The sequence below is a fragment of the Fukomys damarensis genome, unplaced genomic scaffold, assembly GCF_012274545.1.
Source record: "Fukomys damarensis isolate Sample0158 unplaced genomic scaffold, DMR_v1.0_HiC HiC_scaffold_38, whole genome shotgun sequence".
Classification (NCBI taxonomy): Eukaryota; Metazoa; Chordata; class Mammalia; order Rodentia; family Bathyergidae; genus Fukomys; species Fukomys damarensis.
The window spans coordinates 3,559,315-3,570,871 of record NW_022900950.1 but is presented as its reverse complement, the minus strand read 5'-3'; positions in this window follow the sequence as shown (position 1 = coordinate 3,570,871).

Sequence of the window (11,557 nt, the reverse complement as noted above, 5' to 3'; positions counted from 1 at the left end):
ATATACATATATCCAATCCCTATAAAAATAAAAGCTATTATACATTTCTAAAGTATAGCAGTCTGTACTTTGTATCATATTATAAGCCTAGAAAATTAAAAAACAGAAAACATTCCAAAGCACTTGATTTTTCTGTCTTCATGTAAGGCTGTTAGAGTGACATTGAAATATGATTTAAATTTTTTTTTGTAAAAACAGAGAATGGGCAAATTTTTATATTTGCATAGAATGCATGCAATATTAAGTGCCTATCCAAGAAAAGAAACTGTTCTTTCTAATTAAGGAGAAAGTAAAAAGAAACTGCCAACATTTTCATGTACTGCCTGGGAGTGAGGATGCCTGCTCTTGTTCACTCTTCTGAAGCCAATTTACAATTAATTGGTGACCTTTCACATGCAAACTATTTCTGAAGTACTCTCAAGACAAAAGTACAAGAGGAGGTTAGAATATTAGGGGCCAGGGATTTAGCTCTGTGGTGCCACTGCCTGCCTCGCAAGCACAAGGTCCCAAGTTTGACCCCTGGTACCAAACAAACAAACAAATAATAGAATATTCTAGATCCACTACATAAGAGATTTTGTATTGGATGCCAAATACTTACTTTTTTTTTCTACCCAGTTATAAATAATATCAAGAGTAATAGACATGCTTCAGTTTTGACTGAAATGACTAGACTTTACATAGAATTCTTTTTGCAGAACATCAAACCTCTTGACTTTTCCCACCACGAAAGACAAAATTTTGTGCTGAACATTCTTTGACAGTTCTAAATTCTTCTGCTAACTATACACTAGCAAAAGGGCCTCTGGCACCCAGCTTTCTTCTCATCTTTTAAAATGAAAATTCTTTTAGAAGCTCTTTCAGGTGCTCTTGAAAAACATTACTCCAACTCAACAACCACTTAAAAGCAATCCTTTCACAATAAAACTGTAATAATCTAATGATTGGAAGTATTTACCCTTATAACCAATGTTTCATTTCTCTATAATATCCAATAATACATTTACTGCACCAATTTTGTTATAACCAAAGAATGAAAAGGGAAAAATAAGCAGGATTTTCATAGGACAGAAAGAAGTATACCCTTCTTAACAAAGAGTCACTTCCTTGCTGGACTGAAAAATGACAAAAAATGAGTCAAATACCTCTTTGGAAAAAAATAGCCTGCAGGGCCTTCACAGCTGCTGCCATAAGAATCAGGATCAGGACTGCCTTCATTTTTAAATGTCTAAAACAAAAATATATTTTCTATCTTATTTATGCTTTAATATCTTTTATCAAGGTTAGGGTATTGAGTTTCATTATTTACTAGGAAGCTTATGATTCATAGTATTTACTGTCCTTGGTTGTATTCATTTTTTTGTAATGGCAACAGATGTATGTGGTAAATAAATGGTCAAAATAAGGTGGCAAGACCAGCATCACAGAGCCTAACTCTGAGAAGGCAGTTTATGGGCCATAGAAATAATATTTACTTCTTTTAAGATTCTTTGTTCTTTAAAAATCATGAGAACATTATCTTTTCCATATCTGCATAAGTTTCAAGAAATATTTTCAGCAACTCCCACACTCAGCCTCTGGTCTCTAGTATGACTTTTTTTTTTGAACCAGGGACCAAACTCAGGACCTTGTGCTTGCAAGGCAGGCAGCAGAACCATTGAGCTAAATCCCTGGCTAGGATGACATTTTATATACTCTACACTCAAATTGGGAAGAGTTTCATTAATTAAATTACTTTTATTTCTCCAAAAATTTTTCCAGGGCCTACTGATTGCAGAAACTCCTAGTTTATATTGAAGTGAGGCAAGGGCAACTTAGGTACAAATCCTGTTCCCAAGGAGCTCATAATCTAAGAAGGGAAATATCTGAATAGATTAGATGCAGAATAAAAACAATAAACTATAGCAAGAAAGACATGCATAGGAAAAGTTTTATGGAATTCTTGGAAAGAGACTTTTTGGCATTAGAATATTCATGATTGAATAGATATGTTCTAATAAAAAGGTTCATTAATTCATTCACTCATGTTTGAGCCAAGGACTTTACTGCGATAGTAATTTACATTTGTCCACATTGTAGGAAGAAATTTAGGGGGGAAAAGTGGTAATTTCTCTTTTCACTAATCAGAATATAGCCAGGCTATGTGCATAGTTCTGAATTTATTGTGTTGTAGGGCTGAAAGTAGAAGTTTCCAGGAAACCAACATTTTCAATTGTGTGTGTGTGTGTGTGTGTGTGTACACAAAAACAAAAGCAAGACTGGGAGTCATTTAAGTGCCAATTTGCTGAAATAGGGAAGGTTTAGAGAGTTTTTTGAATGAAAACCACAGACAGAAGCTTAAGGAACTACAGGATTTTGTACAGAAGTGGGCCACATCTCACTCCTTGAAAGGTGACAGAGCCTTTGATTGGAAACTCAAGGAGGCAGAACACAGGAAGGATTAAAGACTTCTGTGTCTAAACTCGGATAAAAAGCAGTGAAGTCTAAAACTTGGGGAAACAATCTATGTTTGGACTATCAAATTTGAATGGTAACTAAGGCAGATGGAAGATCAGAGGACAATCCCATAAGTAATATGGACTAACAAAACTCTTAAAACTTTCAAAAGATCCTAGGTAGGGAAAGGAGACATATTACAAGGAAAATTTTTTAAAGATACAAATACAGTGTACTTAATCTGAATTTATTTGTTTGTTTGTTTGTTTGTTTATAGAAAGAGTCTCACTAGGTAGTTGAGGAACTCACTATGTAGCCCAGGCTAGTCTCAAACTTATAGCCATCCTCCTGCCTCAGCCCCCTGAGTGCTGGGATTACAGGCATGCACAACCATTCCTGGCTAATCTGAATTTATATAGACCAAAGTCCATGGAATTTCACCTTCATAATATTTACTGTACTGATTTCTCTAAGAGATTTTACCGTGACTTTCTTGGTTGATCAATGATTCTGAACATCTCTCTATGTGCTTAGGTGGATTCATATATTTTCCTTTTGAAACATCCACATCTTTTGGCCATTTCTTGTTTGTTTATAATTGAGTTGGGGTTTTTTTTTTTTCACCATAAATACTCAGGATACACATTTTGGGCAAATATGTGTACTGCACATATTTTCTCCTAATTTATGACTGGCATGCCTTTTTATTTTCTTAAATGTGTCCTTTGGAGGGTAAATGTTATTTAACTTCTACCCTTTGAATTCACACTACACCCTATTATTAGAGCACATGTTTTCTCTTGTACTGACATACTTTAAATTTTGTTGGATATAGATTATATTTCATGAAAACATAAAAATGGAAAAATTATTTTTACATATGCCACATAGTCACTATTCCTGGAATTCTTCATTCTACTGAGATTCATGTTTTTTTCATTGATATCATTTTCTTCTGCCTCAATAACTTCCTTTAATATTTAATATAGTACAGACAGGAATTCTTCCAAAAGTCATTTTAATTTTTAAAGGATAGTTTCATTGGCATGAAATTTCTGGTTAACTATTTTTTTTAAGCATCATAAGGGTGAAATTCTGTTCTAAAATAAAAGAATTAGAAGGAAAACTGAGAAAGTCATGTTCCAGAGACAAATGAGATAAATGTTTATATAAAGGAATCATTAATATTGTCAAATTACTTTGCTGTATAAGTACTATGATGTCTGACTAGTTTATAATAAATAAAATGAAAATTATACAATATATAATTTCTTACCATTGGGATAGCAAAAGTTTTATTGGAGACGCTTTGGTACATAAGAACTGTTATTTGATGAGGGAAATATAAATTCACTCATGGAGAATAATTTTGTACTTTCTAGTAAAATTGTGTATATATTTTCCCTTTGTCTCAGAATATAGCACTCTTAGGAATATAGCCCAATAATATATTGGCAAAAATTCAAAAGTCTTCATGAAGTAAATAGCCTGCATATTGTAATTTGGATCTTGAATGTTCCTTAGGACACCAGGTGTTGAAGGACAGGTCTCCAGCCGGAAGCACTACTGGAAAGTGGTGGAACTTTTATAGGTGGGGCCTCATAGGAGGAAATGAGACTATCAGGAACATGCCAATAAAGGGGATATCAGATCCCAGCCCCTTTCCATCTTATCGTCATTTCCTGGCAACAGTGAATAAAAGATTTCCTCTGCCACACACCCCTGCCAATGTACCATGCCACCAGTGGACAAAAGCAATAGTGTCCGTGTACTGAAATTTCTAAAACTGAGCCAAAACAAACCTGTCCTCCTTTTAAGTTGATTGCCTTAGTTATTTTTTGGGTAACAGAAACTTGACTAGCACACAGCAGAATAACAGCCTATTTTTTTTTTCTTTTAGATTGGGGAACTCCTGGAAAAGAAAGAAATTAGTCAAATCTTGTAAACTAGATCATAACAAACCTCTTGGAAAACAAACTAATATTTGCTAGCAAAATGTTCTTGCCTAAGTTATCCTACTTTTAGCAGGATATATTTGATTGGCTTAAGACTGCTTAATATAAAAAAGACTGTCCCACTTATTTATGGAGATTAAGTCCCTAGAAAATATGACAAAAGCAATCCAATTATCTGAATATAAAGTGGACATGTTTATTGATTAAAATAGAGCATTTATTGTGCTAAGTCATATAAACATAAATCACATCATCTTTGACTTCTCTACAAGGCATATTGCCTAAGCCCACTCTTTGCTCAATTTTAATTTGCCATGCTAACTGAGAAATCTTGGAATTGACTGAATCCTGTTCCATAGCAAACACTAATGAACATGAAATTCCATGAGGGCAACAGTAGATCACTATTCTAACTAAGGAAAAGACTGAGGTAGGAATTTTGATCCCACTAACTTTCTTTTTAACTATTTCTCCAGCTACTACATAAGGCAGATGGATATCGAAAGTAAACGCTACACTGTTAAGGTGGGTTCCTCTGACTGCTTCATCTTCAGCTACACCTAAGATGATGAAGACTGTATAAGAAATACAACAGACCAAAGGATTGGTGTTTAGTATGGATTCCTGCATATAATACTACTTTCCTCTTCAATCCCAATTCAGTGTCCTACCAGGTGTAATTTGTATTTTCAAGGAGTGGAAATTATTGTAAATCTATTGTACTACCACAGCAATACTGTAACTTCCCTAGTTTAGTACCACAATCTCCTGAGTCAGTCTAAGAAGACTTAGTAAACATTAAGAACAAGTTAGTACACTGCACTGATGCTGCCATGTTAGTTGCCTCCTCAGAGGAAGAGTTAAGACTCATAATCATCAGCAGAAAATCAAGTCCAGACCAATCTGAGAAATTCCTCAAGACCTTAGAGGTATTTCTCAAAGTCTGAGAAATGTCACTGGCTCTCCAAGACCCTTCTAACAAGCAAGGAGCTCAGAGATAACAGGGCTCTTTGAGTTTTGACAAAAATCTCATTACTCCTAAAAGAATACTGTTACAGATTATCACAACACCATAAAAAATAAATGTTATATTAAGTAGAGTCCCAAGGAGAAACTAGAGTTACAAGACAGAGGCTAGTGACACAGGAAACCCTGGTAAGGTTTGTTAATCCCAATTGTTCAGATTATGCTAGAATATTTGCCTCTAGAACATGTACACATTTGAAGGCTGTGGGAGAAATTAAACAGGACTACTTGACAAAGACCTCCTGGAGTTTGGACTTGAAAATAGAGGCAGTTGTTCACTGTAGCTCAATGGAAAACAATTGCTACGTCATTAGTGAGAGTTGATCAAAACTGTACCCAACACAGTAGGGCATCAAATAATTCTAAGCAAATGCTAGTCTTGCCTTGAATGATGTCACGGACAATGACTAGGAAAGGGGCAGTGCACAGAAAATCTCCTTGACAAAGAAGAAATGCTACGTAGAGAAGTGCCCTAAGGTGGGAAATTTAGGGAGACTGCACTATGTCCCTGAATAAGTTGCCCTCATACTGGGGACCCCTGAAACGTTTCTGGAAACCTCTGCAGCAGACCCCAATCTCCAGCTCAATGTATGACACAGGCCTGAGAGAAAACTAAAAGACAAAGAGAGAGAAAGCAAGGTGCCAGGACAACCAACGCTGGTGTAACCAACAAAGGCACTGGCCAGTCCAAGCCACTGATTTTTTTTTGGTAATCAACTGTGATAAAAGTGAGCTACAGGTAAGGGCAGAACTATGTGCAAGGATGAACAATCATGAGGTTTCTATGGAAACTAATGTAAGCAAGCCTTAATGTAAAGGGCAAGACAAAGGATTCTCCAATTAGGAACAGAATAGATAAAACATATAGTTATAATTAGAACATAGTCCTTCTAGTAAGGAAGTTTTAGTTGTGGGAACAGAATTTGGGTGTGAGTTACTCTGACCTTGGCATGTAGGCTTCAGTCAGACTCCTTTCTCAAAACAAACTAATAGTGGGGTCAACTCTTCACTACTTACAGCCTGTAGTACTTACAGCCTGTTTTGGGCATAATCAATATTGCAGTCCCCTGCATCTCCCCCTTCTGTTTGGGAACAGCAGCAGCTGTATCAGGGTGAGCTGCACCTCAAAACACAATGACAGAGTCCTCCGAGGGGCTCCCTTTTCCACAATGTTTTGCAGCCCAAGCTCTGTGATTCTTTCACAGCTGAGGCAGAGCACCTGTCTGTTTCACTGATAGGACTCCCTAGCTTGAGCTTAGAAATTTGCAGCTGTGTGCCTTACTGGTATAAAAAAAACAAAAACCTTTGAGTGGAGAAGGAATGGGCAAGAATACAAATTTAGCAGAGTAAAGAGCTGCTAATTTAGCGATGAGAGAAGAATTAGGGCTTGATCTCAGTGGAACATTTGGCTATTTAAAGCCTTTGGACTGCTGCCAATGCCAAATGGGTGCTAGGTGACTGAACAACAGAGATCACCCTAGATGGCACTCAATTAAAAAAAGTCTCTGTGAGAATTAAGAATTAAAGTGGTTCCTGTGAATATTCAGAAATATGATTGAAATGCTAAGGCAGATACCTTAATCAGATTCCTGAGCCAGCTAAGCTACCTGGCTTACTGAAACCAGCAGGTTTCAGACATAGGAGCAATGCCTTACTCCCCTAGCTGAGGGTAGATGTTACATAATGATACCAGTGACAACCTTTTTAACTATATGTGAAACAGATCAGTGAGAGCCAGGATTTCATGATCAATTGTCTCCAATTGCTACCCATATAGTAGGGAATATGCTGTAATGAAAGAATTCATTTCTTTGGAAAGGGATAGTATCATCCTGAAATATTACCTGATGTATGACATTTCATTAATTTCTGTTCAATCTATATAGTGCAACAAACGATATGTAAATTTAGACTATAAGATTAAAAGCAAGACTTATCTAAACAATAATTCCCCAGGATGAGACAATAATGTGGGAAATGAATTAGACCTCCAATAGATGTAATTTGCCTTTGAAAGAATTGTATATTCAAGTTAAATGCCTCCATTAATACGGTATAAAACATATCAAATAATTGTAGTTAGAGGAATGAAAAAAACTGCGATTGTAAAAGAATATCAAAAAATCTATGAGGCAGTGTGATCACTAAGTTTTTTAAAAGAGGGAAGCCCTACTCCTTAAAATGAGCTTAAATCCTGATGGTCAAAACAGTTAATAGATTTCAGATAAAATAGGTTACAGGGAACACTCATGGAAAGAATAAAGGTAAGTGTTGCACTCTAATCGCATAAACATGTTAAGTGACTTCCTTAGGCTAGTAATATTTGCTAGTAGACAGATCCTTGTCGATGGAATGCTTTTAGCTGGATTGCAGCAAGACCAATAGTGGTGAATCTATGGCAGGTGTGATGCAGTGGGCACACAACTCTTTTTCGGCTGACAAGCCAAGTTGCCCCAGCAGCTGAGCATCAGATATTCAGGTTTAATTGCAGTGTGGGCACTCTGAGATAACTATGTGAGTTTAGGGTTGCAGTTTGGGTACCCAGTCTAAAAGGTTCACTATCACTGCCCTAGAATCTGAATTTACAAGGCATGTTTCCCAGGAAAATGTCAGATAAGTCCTTTACTATTCTGAATATGAAACCGAAATGCTTCATAACTTTATCTCTATTGTTATGTGAGGTCACTCACAAAATTCATTTAAAGTCTTCATCTATGTCTCTAGGCCAAAGAAGGTATCCATTGCAAAAATAAAAGGAAAATATTAAAGACTACTAGAGCCAGATGAAAAAAACATGAACCAATTTAGATTCCCACTGGCAAAGATGGAAAAATTCAACATCAATAAGAAAACTATAATGGACTGGTACACATTGATTTTTATATCCTTGAGTTCATAATCCTATTTTATAAACGCTCATTGGTCATTTTTGCAGGATGCTAGAAAATCAATTAATTCCGACAACTCTAAGTAAAATGAAAGAATCAAGCATTTATCCTATAAAAGCAGTGCTTCATGGTACCCAAGAAAGTATATTTGTAAGAAATACTGAATGAAAAAAATTAGAATAACAACATTTTACAAGCTCTAATGAATTCATGGATCTAGGCAATGCTCATCAATGCTTTCTAACACCACACAATGAGAGATGTTATACATCTCAAGATAGAAAAATACACCATTTGTGAAATATTCTTATCAAAAATTAAATTAGAATGTGATCAATCTTGCAGATTTAATTCACAGAAAATACAGGCAACAGTCAAATATTTGAAGGCAGACTACAGAAAACTCTATAGTTTTCTTTTTTTAAAATTGAGTTTATTGGTACTTTAGGGATATGCTTTCTAACACCACACAATGAGAGATGTTATACATCTCAAGATAGAAAAATACACCATTTGTGAAATATTCTTATCAAAAATTAAATTAGAATGTGATCAATCTTGCAGATTTAATTCACAGAAAATACAGGCAACAGTCAAATATTTGAAGGCAGACTACAGAAAACTCTATAGTTTTCTTTTTTTAAAATTGAGTTTATTGGTACATTTTAGGGATACAGTACAGCTACATTCATTGTTGGGATTTTGTACCTCTGCATGACAGGTCTTGGTTCTCATTTTTTCCCCTTGTCCCTGCACACCCTTCACCCCCTCTTCCCCTCCCCATTTACAAACACTTTGTTTCCATCTTTTCATTTTCTCCCATTTTTTCTTTTCCCTTATTTACCCTTCCCCTACCCATCCCACCTTCCCTACACCTTTAGCCCTTTTCTTCCCATTATACAATGTCAGTTATCTCATTAGGATATTATGTACTATTACAGTTTATTCACACCAGAGAAACTATTTGGTATTTACACGTGTGACTTATTTATTTCACTTAGGAGTATATCCTCAATATGTATCCATTTTCCTATGAATGAATCTAATTTCTCATTCTTTATGGCTGAGTAATATTCCATTTTACAGAAAAACCACATCTTCTTTATCCAGTTTCCAACAGATGGGCAAATGGGCTGTTTCCAAGTTTTAGCTATTATAAACTGTGCTGCTATAAACATGGGTGCACATATATATATCACTGTGATATGATTCTTTTAGTTCTTTTGGAAAGATACCCAGCAGAGGGATGGCTGGGTCAAATGCAACCTCTAGTCCTAGTTCTCTGAGGTATCTCCATATTGATTTCCATAGTGGTTGCACCAGTCTGCACTCCCACTAGCAATGGAGAAGGGTTCCTTTCTCTCCCCACCCCTGCCAACATTTGTTATTGTGTGATTTCCTGATAGCAGCCATTCTTTGTGGGGTGAGGTGGAATCTCAGTGTTGTTTTCATCTGCATCTCTTGAATGACCAGTGATGTGGAACATTTCTTCAAATAATTACATGCTGCTTTTACTTCTTTGTCTGAGAAATGTCTGTTCATTTCAGATGCCCATTTTTGAATCAGGTCTTTATATTTGGGAGGCTGGTTGTTTTGAGTTCTTTATATATTCTAGATAATAGTCCTTTGTCTGAGGAAAACTATAGTTTTCTAAGATGCGTAGAAAACATTTAGACTGGGATCACAAATCACTATTTTCTCTTGTGCTACCTTGATATTTTATAATTGTGAGACCTGCACTAGCCATAGACATTTTGTCTACATGAAGAAAAGCTCACTTTGGATTAAAAAGATCTGAAAAAGCAGAGCAAGAAAATCATACATAAAGGGAGCCAGAGACACAATATCTCTAGATTGACAGTTGGAAGTCCACCAAACCCCATTGTTTAAATTGGTTTGAGCTGATTTTATTTTTACTTGTAACCTAAAGCATACTAACATATACATTATGGAAGAAGTTACTGTTGTGCAAAGAGGCCACTTCTAATGAGTAAATTTGAATTTTGAGCTACAAAAAAGGCAAGTTTTATCTATCTATCCACTTTATTCTCAATTTATAAATAAAATTAACTTAAAGATTGCTTTTATTTAGTTTTTAAGATGCATCAAAGACATATTTGGGTGCAAAGTTCTCTAAATTTTCTCCAATGACTAATCATTGAGTCTTTTGGTATTCGTAAGTTACTACAAGATACAACAGCAAAAATCTAATATGCTTTTTAAAAATCTAGTATGTTTTCCTATAAACAATATAAATTAATGGACTTTTAACTTTGATTAGATCCAAAATAGGAAAAAATTTTCATATACATGGGTCACTGGGGGTGTGCCCTTGAAGGGTGCATCTCACTCTTTGGCTTCCTTGCTCTTTCTGCTTCCTGGCTGCCCTGAAGTGAGCAGCTTTCCTCTGCCATGCACTCCTGCCATGATGCTTTTGCCTTGGATTCAGCCAACCATTGACTGAAACTTCTGAAACGATGAACCAAAATAAATCTTTTTTCTTTTAAAGTATATGTATCAGGTATTTTCCTCTAGCAATGCAAAGGTAATAAGGTATATTTGTCCATTTTCTTTACTATAACAAAGTATCTGAAGCTGGGTAAATTTATAAAGAAAATGTATTTACTTAGCTCACAGTTTTTAGAGGCTGAAAGTTTAAGATGAGTGGTTGTAATGGACAAGCCCCTGGCAATAGCCTAACAGCAACATGGAAGTGAGAGATTATATTACAAGACAGGAATCCAGAGAACGATTCACTGATCAAGCTCAGGCTTTTATAAGAATTTACTCTTTTGACAACTCACTCCTGAAGACCACTGTTCCCTACTGAGGGCAGAACTTAGTCAAGTCCCCACTGACTGAAGGACCTTCCCCTAGACTCTACCTCCTAAAAGTTCCAATGCCTCCTACAGTACGTTGGCGACCAACCTTCCAATACATATATTTTTGGGGAACACATTATATCTAAGCCATTGCATATGGACAGGAAAATAGGTTCATTTAGAATCTTCAGGCTTGCTGTGCAAGGAGACTGCAAGGAAGATTGTTTAAAAATAAATCACTATTAAATGAATTAGTGTCTGATATAAAAAGATAAAAGATTATAGTTACTATGAGTTATTCAAGAGTGAATTTTTTTGTTTGTTTGTTTTTTGAGACAGGGTCTCACTATGTAGTTGAGACTGATCTGGAACTCACTATGTAGTCCAGGCTGGTCTCGAGCTCACAGTGATCCTCCTGCCTCAGCCTCCT